The sequence below is a fragment of the Culicoides brevitarsis genome, chromosome 3 (genome assembly GCF_036172545.1).
Source record: "Culicoides brevitarsis isolate CSIRO-B50_1 chromosome 3, AGI_CSIRO_Cbre_v1, whole genome shotgun sequence".
In the NCBI taxonomy this organism is placed as follows: domain Eukaryota; kingdom Metazoa; phylum Arthropoda; class Insecta; order Diptera; family Ceratopogonidae; genus Culicoides; species Culicoides brevitarsis.
In genome coordinates, this window is record NC_087087.1 from 14,263,009 (window position 1) to 14,275,245 (window position 12,237).

Here is a 12,237-nt window from a genome sequence, read left to right on the forward strand (position 1 = left end):
TTAAAATAAACAAATAAAAATTTTTTTAAAATAAAAAATCTTTATTTAAAAAAAAAAATTAAAATTACCTAAATTATTTAAAATTTTAATTAAAATAAATTTTTAATTAATTAATTAAATTAAAATAATTTTTAAGCTTTAGGCTAATTAATAAAAAAAATTAAAATTGAATAATTTTTTTAAAAGTTCGAATATTTGAGCTAAATTAAATTTAATTTAATAAATTTAATATTAAATTTAAATAATAAATTAATAAATAATAATTAAAAAATAATAAAATAATTAATAAAAAATAATAAAATAATAATATAATAATAAAAAAAAATAATAAAAAATTAAATAATAAAAAAAAATAATAATTAAATAATTAATTTAAACCAATTTTTAAAAGGTTCAAAATTAAAAAACTTTTTTTTAATTAAATTTTTTAAAAATTTATTTAAATATATTTTTTGTGAAAGTCTGAGAGTAAAATATTTAAGATGTATTTAAAAGCAAATAAAATTTATATTTTTTTTATCAATTAAATTTTATCATATTTTTTAAACAAATTTTTATTAATTTTTGTTTATTTTTTAAAGAATATTACCTATTCTTCAATTTTAGTCTAAATTTTCTAAATTTTTGAAATTTATTTTAGAAAAATTTTTTTTCAAAAAATTTACAATCAAAAAGTTTTAGTTTTTAATTTAAAAAAATTGCTCTAAAATATTCAAAATCCTTGAATTATAAAAAAAAATTAAAAAAATTAATTTTAAGCCATTTTTGACTCACAGAGCTTCACTTCTGTGCAAAAAAAAAGTGAAAAGTTAAGTAAGAAAATTTTAAAACATTTTTACACTCTTTCACATCTTTTATGCAAGTTCCACACATTTTCAAGGAGGCAGCAGGAGCAGCACAATGTCCGTTCGTTCATTCGTTAAATTTTCTTATCGTTTTTTTTCGTTCTCTTTTTTTTATTTTTTTATGAGTAATTAAAAAGCTTAAACTTTTCGCAAAGTTTGCGAGAAAAACATAATAATAAAAAATTGTATCTGTGCAACAGCAGAGGTTTATCTTTCACGAAGCAATTTATGGAAGAAGGAAAAAGGGCGAAGACGGAGAGGACAACGAGCGATTACGTTGCACATGCAGCAGCAAAAAAAGCTTGGCTCGGTAGATTTATAGCTTTTAATATTAACACAATTTGTGGTTAGTTTCTATCTCAACTTTTAATAACCAAGTCGTTTTATTATTATCATTGTTTGTGTACGCTGGCTGTATGCAAATTGTAGAGAGCGGGTAAAGAGCTCAGTAACGAGTAACAGCAGGCGGCAAACCATGTTACTTATCACTTTTATTATTTTTCAACCTTTGCACATTTTTAGCACGCGAACGTTGCCTTCTCAGCGCAATTTTATCTCCTAAATGAGCGACGCTGTATTGCTAGTCGTTAAAGTTTAGCAGAAATTATTATTACTTTGTGCTCTACAATTTTTCTTTTAATCCTTTTTCGTGTCTTGTCACGAGTGTTTTGAGGAAAATTGATATCTTTATAAGAGAAATTCAGCAAAAATTATTTTTATTTAATGAATTTGTCAAGATATGATAATTTTTTGAATTTTAAATTGCTTGAACTTTTTCAAAAATTATTTAATTTTTTATTGTTTTAATTATTTTAAAAATTATTTTTAGTCATTTTAAATTATTTTTAAAATTATTTCTAATTATTTTGAATTATTTTTAAAATTATTTCTAATTATTTTGAATTATTTTAAAAATTATTTCTAATTATTTTGAATTATTTTTAAAATTATTTCTAATTATTTTGAATTATTTTAAAAATTATTTCTAATTATTTTAAATTAATTTAAAAATTATTTCTAATTATTTTTAAAATTATTTCTAATTATTTTGAATTATTTATAATTATTTTTAAAATTATTTCTAATTATTTTGAATTATTTTTAAAATTATTTTTAATTATTTTGAATTATTTTTAAAATTATTTCTAATTATTTTGAATTATTTTTAAAATCATTTTTAATTATTTTGAATTATTTCTAATTATTTTAAAAATTATTTCTAATTATTTTGAATTATTTTTAAAATCGTTTTTAATTATTTTGAATTTTTTTTAAATTATTTTGAATCATTTTTAAAATTATTTCTAATTCTTTAAAATTATTTTAAAAATTATTTCTAATTGTTTTAAATTATTTTTAAAATTATTTCTAATTATTTTGAATTTTTTTAAAATTATTTCTAATTATTTTAAAAATTATTTCTAATTATTTTAAATTAAATTATAAAAAAAAAATTAAATATTAAAAGAAAATTGAACATAAAAAAAACTTTTTAATTTTCCCAATCTACTTTCAAGACGCAAAACCTAAATTTTTCTAATTTTTCTTTAACATCCTCGGTGCTAATGACAGACATGACAATATTTTATATTGATGTCTTTAAAAAAAAAACTGAAGAGTACCAGATAAAAATGCTTCTTCTGAAGTACATGAAAGCCAAATAAAATAAAATAAAAAATGATGATATGTTGACTGATTTGCATAAATATCTGAAAGGCATGAACTGACTGACAGAATTTTCACACAACTTTGTCGTTTATTCGTTGACTCCGTGTCATTCATCAAAAAAAAAAAAATATGGAAGAAGAATAACAGAGACGAGAAAATTTGTGAGAAGAGAAGCAATGAAAATATTTCAAATAATTCTGACACAAAAAAAAACGAAGTACTTACATCAAACAGTTGTTGGCACACATTACATCACATAACTCACATTTTATTCACAACAAGTACATTATAAGTTTTCAAATATTATTCCTGCTTATTGCTTTTTATTTTTTCTTGCTTTTTGAGTTTGTATGGATGGAAATAATATAAAATTCCGAGATTGGGGATGGAAAATGGACCGTTTTTTGTAAAAAAAATTAAATCTTTTTGAAGAAAATTTTATTTTTTTTTAAATTTTCAAGTAAATTTTATTTAAAAAAATTTTTAAAATAAAAAATATTTATTTAAAATAATTTAATTAGTTTATGAAATAAAATAAATTAAAAGATAAATCAAAAAAATCAAAATTTGACACAATTGAATTTAATTTATTTGAAAATTAAAAAAACATAAAAAAAATAATTTTTCAAAAAAAATTAAAAATTAAATTTAATTTTTTTAAAAATTAATTTCTTTAAAAATTTAAAATTTTTTAATTAAAAAAAAAATTAAATCTACTTCAAAAGTAAATTAAAAAAAATTATTTTAATTTTTTTTGTGAATCTAAAAAAAATATTTTTTTACTTAAAAAAAAAAGCTGAAAAATTTTTGAACTTTTTTTTCTCAGAACCGTCACTTTTCCATCTCCACACATTTTTACCACACACGAAAAATTTGTTCGCAAAAATTCACATCATCTCTTCCTTTTTTTACACAAACAACGCCAATAATCCTCCTGCATACACTTTGCCTTGAATATGTGCATATTTATTGATGATCGATGTTATTTACGCGCTGTTGTTATTCCTTCTTCGAGCTACTTTTTCCCACAAGCCGCCACACGAGTGTAATAACATTATTTTTTATTATTCGGAAATTTTCTGCAGAGTAACGCTGCACTTAAAGAGACACGAAGATAACACACACACACACAGGAAATCATGGCGCAAATTGGAACACCTTGATTCTTTGGCCTAGATTTGCTGTGTTTTGTAAGTACTACAATGAAATTAGGCAAGCAAAAAAGTTTTTTTTTACTTGATGCCAATTTTGTTATTGACATGTGTGAGAGAAACAACAGGTGAAAAGATTTTTGCACGAACCGACGTTCAATAATTGCGGATTAAATAAGTCGCAAAAAGTAAATTTTTCGCACTAATGACTGAAGTTTGTAGGAAAAAATTCATGTTTTTTATGGTTTTTTTACGTGATGAATCGGAAAGAGGAGAATTTAGAGCTTTAAAGGATTAAATTTGTATCAGGAGGTCACAAAAATAATTTTAGGGGTCTTAAAGTGATTTTTAAAATTTTTCAGTTCATTTTAAAGGGTCTTTTAGGACCTCATATTATACTCAAGTATCTCAAAAATAATTTTTAAGAACACATTTAGTTTTAAAGTTTCGCTTTGAGGTCTTAAAGGGACCCCAGAGTCAAAATTTTCATCAATTTTTAAGACCCTTTGAAAAGCTAAAGGATTCTAAAATAAAATTTAAAGGTCCTAAGTTGACCTCAAAAAAATATTACAAGATTCTTGAAGATCGAAATCAATTAAAATTATATTTAGGGGTCTTAAATTTTTTTTTTAAATAAAATATTTTTAGGGGTCTTAAAAGGATTACTTGAGGAAATAAATTTGACCCAAGGGTCTTAACAGCTTTTTAAAATTATTTGATAATTCAAGAGTCTTCGAAATTTGCATTTTAGGGTCCTAAATTGACCTCTTGAGGATTTTTTTTTTCATTTAAATTTTCGTCAGTACTTAAAATTGCCTTAAAGGCTTCATGAAGTACTAAACTTATATTTTAGGGTCCTAAAATTTCATCGCGAAATTTTTCTTTGGGACCCTATGAGGGTCTTACATTGCTTCAAGGACCCTTAAAGGACCAAATTCCCTTAAATAGATCTTTTGATCATAAAAATTCCTAAGAGTCTCAATAAAAGTCTTATGGGGTCTTAAAATTTCTTTAAAGAACCTTTAATAGACCTCTTGATCATCAAAATTTACTTCAAGACATTTAAAAAGTCCTAAAATCAACCCTTTTTCATTTTTTTTTACAAAACACATGAACCAAGAAAAAACATAAAAAAGCTCTTCTCTGCCATATTTAGTTTATTATGACTTTTATTTCTCTTTTATGATACCATTATGATGCGTATCTCCAATCCTTTTATCACAATAAGCATCAATTTCATCGCAAGTACCAGCCTTTAATGTCTATTAATGGCAAAAATATTATTTTTCGTAATCAATTTTTTATGCGACGTTCGCAAAGGAACAAGTTCAAGCACTAAAACTTTTTTAATGACACAAAAAACGACAACGACATGCATAATATTGAGACATATTGTTCAAGGCAACGGCATCATGTAGAAGGCTTCCGTTTTGTCAGTTTATCTTGCTAACGTCAGCTTCTCGACACGCCATCGAATCAATCAAATCATCGTTTGAGCGCGATATTTTGCATGAGAGATCGAATTTCCTTGCTTCATCTATCGAAAAAAAAAATCACTTTGACTCGAAACAAATCCCTTTAAAATGGATTTTGCTTCGGGAAAAAATTACGATTATTTTTTTCAATTTTTTTTATTACATAATCATATAACAATGATAATAATTTTTGGGAAAAAAATGCGACAAGGTAAAAAGATTGACTTTGTAGCTAAATTTTCAAAAAAGTTTTCTCCTTGTAAGCTCTTGTCATTATTCGAAACGAAAGAAGAGTTTGTCTGCCAATTTTGATGATAGTGAATTGAATTTCGACGTAAAGCTGAGCAACTGAGTGAACAAGAAGCGCGATAAAGTTAAATGAAAATTGTTTCATCCTACTATAAAATATTTACTTTGACTCGCTTGAAAGAATTCTTTCTCTTTTAACTTTTTTTTCTTCGTTTTTTTTTTGCGTTATTGAAACTCGATGTGAGCGAAAAAAATACAATGATAGGAAAATTGTCTTGTAACGTTCGGTAGGTAGGTTGCAAAAATCGCTTCTTATATCATTGAAACAAGTTCAAAAGGGAAAAATTCAAAAATTTTTTAAAACGTGTTTTTTACTGAAAAATTTTGTGTCGAGTTATTTACAATTTTAGCGCATTTTTGTAATTTTTAGAAAATTTTTAGTTCTTGAAAATAAAATTAATTTATTTTTAATTTTTTTAATTAATTTTTAAATTAAAATTCATTTTTAGTATTAAATGTTATTTTAAAAAATTCTTAAATTAAATAAAAGAAATTAATTATATTTAATATATAAATTAATAAAAAGTTAAATTAAAATTAATTAAATTTTTTATATAAATTAATAAAAAGTTATCAAACAACTTAAAATTTTATAAAAATAAATTAAAGGCTTTTTGACTAAACAAAATTCAATTTTTGAAAAAAAAATTAGAAAATTAAATATTTTAGGTACATGGAATTTTTATATTATTTCATTTAATTAAAATTTAAAAAATTATTAAAAATAAATAAAAAAAATAATTAATTAAAATAATGTCAATATTTTATGTTTGAAAATTATTAAATTATTTATTTTTTTTTTATTTATATTTTTTTTATTAGCAAAACGGAGAAAATAAACTACAATTTTTGTAAAAAACAGTTAAAAACGGCAAAAACAGAAACAGCAGAAAACCGCACAAAACTGCGAAAAACAGGAAGAAACGGTGAAAAACAGTGCTAAACGGCAAACAGAGTAAAACTGCGAAAAACTGCGAAAAACCGCGAAAAACGGTGGACCAAATTTGGATGGGACACCCTGTATTTAAAAAAATTATTAAATTTTATTTATTTATTTAAAATTAAAAAAAATAAATTTAAAATAAAATAAATTTTTTTGATAAGTTCTTCAATCTTCAAATTAACTTTTTATTTTATTTTTTATTTTTTTAATTTTAGTTTTAATTTTAATTTTTTAATTTTAGTTTAATTTTTTTTAATTTAAAAAAGTATCATTAATTTTAATTAATTAATTTAAAATTTTAAGACATCTATTTATTTTATTTTTTCAATTATTTTTTTTCAGACAGACTTGCAAAATTTGTTTCTGAAATACGTTCAAAAAAATTCATTACATTAAAATATCACTTTTTATCGAAGCAAGAAGTTTCTCTTTCATCCTGCGTCGTCGTCGTTAATGTAAGAAGTGTAAAATATCAAACAAACACTTGGAACAAATACACATCAAGCAAAAAAAACGAAGAGCGACGCACTAAACGTTCCATCATTTTTTTTTATCGTCGTTCACTCTTCATATAAATATTTTTTTATTACCATAGGTATCAGGAGTTCAACTTCTCCTCCTCCTCTTTTTTTATTGCTCGACAATAAAATATGATGACAAAAGTCATTTGCTGTAAATGAGGGTAATTGCTATGCGAATTTCTGTTGACGAGTGGTCGTCATCGCAGAAAGAGTTTGTTCAATTGAATTTTTCCGATCGAATACATTTTTATTTTTGCGACTCTAATAAACGATAATCAGCTTATGCATGCGGAGAAAAACTTCTCACGTGCCCTTCAGTGAAAATTCGGCGAAACGAGACGAAGAGACGCGTTATTTAATGGAAAATCACTTCAAATTTGAACATGACTGAGTTGAGTGTGCATCTCGATGTACCTGGCAAAAAAATTTATTTTTCTTTCTTTCTGCGAAAAAAGGTACAAACAGAAAAATAAAAATAAATGAATGTGAAATTGTTATGTGGATGTGCTCGAGTATTCAAAGCATCAAAGCTAAATGAGATGTAGCAAGCGAGGCAAAATCTACAGTGACACAGATGAATAAACACAGCGAGCAGCAGCAACGGCGGTGGATAATGCAAAGAGATAAATATTACATGGATGAATGGAATTAAATGATAAGAGTGTGATTTTATGGGATATGAGATTCTATTTTTTTTTTTCGTTTTCAAGATTGAGTGTTTTGTGTGTTGAAGTATTTAATAAAATTAAATAAAAATAAGCAACAGGAGATAAGTTTCCAAAGAATGAAATGTACGAAAAATATTTCGAATGTGAAAAAATGTTTAAGGCTATTCCAAATTTTTGTTTAAACTTTTTGCACATTACCCCGTTTCAAAATTTCAATTTTTTTACTAATTTTTTCGATGAATATGAAAACATTAAAAATCCAGTAAATAAAAAACAATCATAATAAAAGTTTCAATTTTTACATTCACATCATATATTGAACAGTAACATTTATTTTTTGCAATTCACCTAAAAATTATATGATAAATAACTGCCTTTTGGTGAAATATTACTTTTTTCAGTTAAAATAAATCAAGTAGCAGGGTAGTTAATTTTTAAATATTTACAGTCTCTGGATGAAATCTTTCTAAGTATATATGAACAGTCGATGATCTTTCATTTGGAACATTAAAGTTAAAATCTTTTTAATTCTAATTTTTATTTATTTTTCGAATTTCCATGTGAAAAAGGGAGCGCTTCTATCCAAAGGTCGTTTTTGGCAGTCAAAAGTCTTCGGTGTTTTGTTTTAACTTCACTTTATTTAGTACTTTGCAGGGAAGACAACTAAAACTTTGTTGTAGCTAAATTTGTCACTGAAATCACTTGCCTTGTAGGACTTGAACATCCAGCTTTCAACTGACCTAAGTGCTTTCAGGTAGTCATCCTTCTTAGGGTCTCCAAAAATCCTATAATGTTCCGCATAGAAGTGTGCCCCCTTCCCACTGCTTAATAACGGTTTGAACCTGGTCAAGGCCAGCAATGTCAAGAATCAAGATATCTTTAAGATAACTAATTACTAATAACTAATTACTAATTATACTCAAGATACTAAATACTAATTAATTCGTATCGTATTGTCTACAAGTTTCTTAAAAGAATGTTTCTTAAGAAAATCTTGGGAACTGTTTAGATAATATATTCATTGGCACTATTGGAGCTACTTGAGCAATTGGTGCCATACGCCTTCATCTAAGTTACAATGAATCTCCAGTTTTATCATTTCGCACATTAAAATCAGTAAAAACAAGATCAGATCTCTTTCTTTTGTTCGTTTGTACAGCTGTTGAGCTACATGGTATTAGTGAGGAAGAAAAAACAGACAAATGTTATATGTTGATGCTTCGTGAAAAGATCTAAATGCAGGAAGTCAGAAAGTTCAAGAAAGTTTTCTTCAGCTAGGTCCTTGAGGGAAATCAAATATTAGTCATGCATGAAGCTTGGTAAATTTTCATTACCCTTATCTCGTAGCAAAGCCGTTCATACCTTCTTTGACCTTCCTATGACCTTTGTATAGAATTAATATTTTTTTGTGAACATATTCTGTTTAGTAAGAAAATAAATTCTGCAGATCTTAAGCTTTTAAATTAACTTCAATTTTATATTATGATTTTAACATCCCCCTCCTTAAAATTTTGTAAGCTAAAAAAGAAAAACAAAAATTCAAACAGCCTTAATTTTTATAAGAATTATTTAAAAAAAATCTCACCCTATTCTGAATTCATCACCAACCATAAAGTCTCTTCCAGTTCACTTCAAATCCTCATATAAGAAACATTTTATTGTATATTTATTCACTTACATCATTTATCATGTCCTTTTATCTGCTCATTCCTCTTCTTTTTTTCATGTAATGATTACAATCAGAACTCGTGCCAACCACAAATCGTTGACCCATTTGCATTCACTCATCATCCGTCGTAACATTTTCCATTTATATTCTCATTTTATACATTTCCCTCTAATGTCGTCAACTTTCTTATCGTATCGAGACAATCTGCTACAAATTATCATTTGAAAATTTTATACAAACAACTGCATCGCCATCAAGACTGTTGATATGAAAATAAAAAAAAAATTATTCTCTGGTTGCCAATAAAATCAAGAATTTTTTTTTAGCATACGGCAAATTTTCTTCTAGTTATCTTGTTAAAGTCGACATTAACTCTCTGTGTAGCTCTGAGTCAATGTAACGAATGGTAATCGTATATCAAACAATCCTTTGAATGAATAATTTTATTCGTCTACTCGCCTCTTTCCAAAAGTTTTGTTTCGCTGCTTGGAAAATAGCAACATCTTGTATTAAAATTTATATTTTTTCTGTCTTTCAGCAAGAAACTAAAAAAAAGAAAAGAATGAAAAATCAGAATAAAATACACAAGTTATAATGATAATAATAATAAAAGAGACATGAAAAGTCTGGTGCTGGATGACTGTCGTTTGTGCCAAACAATTGCCGCTGCGTTCAATAACTATGATATTTATGGGTTTTTTCTTCGTCGTCTTCTTGTTGTTGTTGTCTTGATGTTGCAATCATCGCACAATTGAAGATTTCTGAATTTGGTTTCCAGCAAGATGCAATCAGCTAACTATTCACTCAGATTTATTCAAGAGTTATACAAGTCGGAGATTTTTGTGTTTTCACTTCATGCTGAAAGGTAAAAGAGATGAAGAGAAAGAAAAGTTTTGAGACGAAGTTTAAATTTGGTTTCAAATTCAAATGCATTCAAATTTTGTTTAGATTAGCAAATTTTTCGTTTTGAGATATTTTCTCTTGTTAAAGGTGAAAATGCTCGGTTAAGAATTTTTTTTTAAATAGCAGACGATTTCTTGTTTTCATTAAATATTTTGCTTGATTTAGTTTTTTTTTCTTCAAAACTATGTCAAAGCCTTTTTTGTCAAATCTCGCTCTAAATCGATAAAAATTTATCAGAGGGCTCTAATTTATCATTTTTAATCATTTTAGAACTTAAAACTGCCAAAAAAATTGAAACTTAAAAAAAATTTTTCCTTTGACATAGTTTTGTTTTGAAAACTAAATCAAGAGCAAAACTAAATCAAAAACTGTGTCAAAAACTATGTCAAAGCCATTTTTGTCAAATCTTGCTCCAAATGGATAAAAATTTGTCAGAGGGCTCTAATTTATCATTTTTAATCATTTTAGAACTTAAAACTGCCAAAAAAATTGAAACTTAAAAAAAATTTTTCCTTTGACATAGTTTTGTTTTGAAAACTAAATCAAGAGCAAAACTAAATCAAAAACTGTGTCAAAAACTATGTCAAAGCCATTTTTGTCAAATCTTGCTCCAAATGGATAAAAATTTATCAGAGGGCTCTAATTTATCATTTTTAATCATTTTAGAACTTAAAACTGCCAAAAAATTGAAACTGAAAAAAAATTTTTCCTTTGACATAGTTTTGTTTTGAAAACTAAATCAAGGACAAAACAAAACTAAATCAAAAACTGTGTCAAAAACTGTGTCAAAGCCATTTTTGTCAAATCTTGCTCCAAATGGATAAAAATTTGTCAGAGGGCTCTAATTTATCATTTTTAATCATTTTAGAACTTAAAACTGCCAAAAAATTGAAACTGAAAAAAAATTTTTCCTTTGACATAGTTTTGTTTTGAAAACTAAATCAAGAGCAAAACTAAATCAAAAACTGTGTCAAAAACTATGTCAAAGCCATTTTTGTCAAATCTTGCTCCAAATGGATAAAAATTTATCAGAGGGCTCTAATTTATCATTTTTAATCATTTTATAACTCAAAACTGCCAAAAAAATTGAAACTGAAAAAAAATTTTTCCTTTGACATAGTTTTGTTTTGAAAACTAAATCAAGAGCAAAACTAAATCAAAAACTGTGTCAAAAACTGTGTCAAAGCCATTTTTGTCAAATCTTGCTCCAAATGGATAAAAATTTATCAGAGGGCTCTAATTTATCATTTTTAATCATTTTAGAACTTAAAACTGCCAAAAAATTGAAACTGAAAAAAAATTTTTCCTTTGACATAGTTTTGTTTTGAAAACTAAATCAAGAGCAAAACTAAATCAAAAACTGTGTCAAAAACTATGTCAAAGCCATTTTTGTCAAATCTTGCTCCAAATGGATAAAAATTTATCAGAGGGCTCTAATTTATCATTTTTAATCATTTTAGAACTTAAAACTGCCAAAAAATTGAAACTGAAAAAAAATTTTTCCTTTGACATAGTTTTGTTTTGAAAACTAAATCAAGAGCAAAACTGTGTCAAAAACTGTGTCAAAGCCATTTTTGTCAAATCTTGCTCCAAATGGATAAAAATTTGTCAGAGGGCTCTAATTTATCATTTTTAATCATTTTATAACTCAAAACTGCCAAAAAATTGAAACTGAAAAAAAATTTTTCCTTTGACATAGTTTTGTTTTGAAAACTAAATCAAGAGCAAAAAAATTGTGTCAAAAACTGTGTCAAAAACTGTGTCAAAGCCATTTTTGTCAAATCTTGCTCCAAATGGATAAAAATTTGACAGAGAGCTCTAATTTATCATTTTTAATCATTTTAGAACTTAAAACTGCCAAAAAATTGAAACTGAAAAAAAATTTTTCCTTTGACATAGTTTTGTTTTGAAAACTAAATCAAGAGCAAAACTAGATCAAAAACTGTGTCAAAGCCATTTTTGTCAAAATTTGCTCCAAATGGATAAAAATTTGTCAAAATGTGAATTGAGGAGTACAAAATTGTGAAATTTATCATTTTTAATCATTTTAAAAATCAAAACAGCCAAAAAAATGAAACTGAAAAA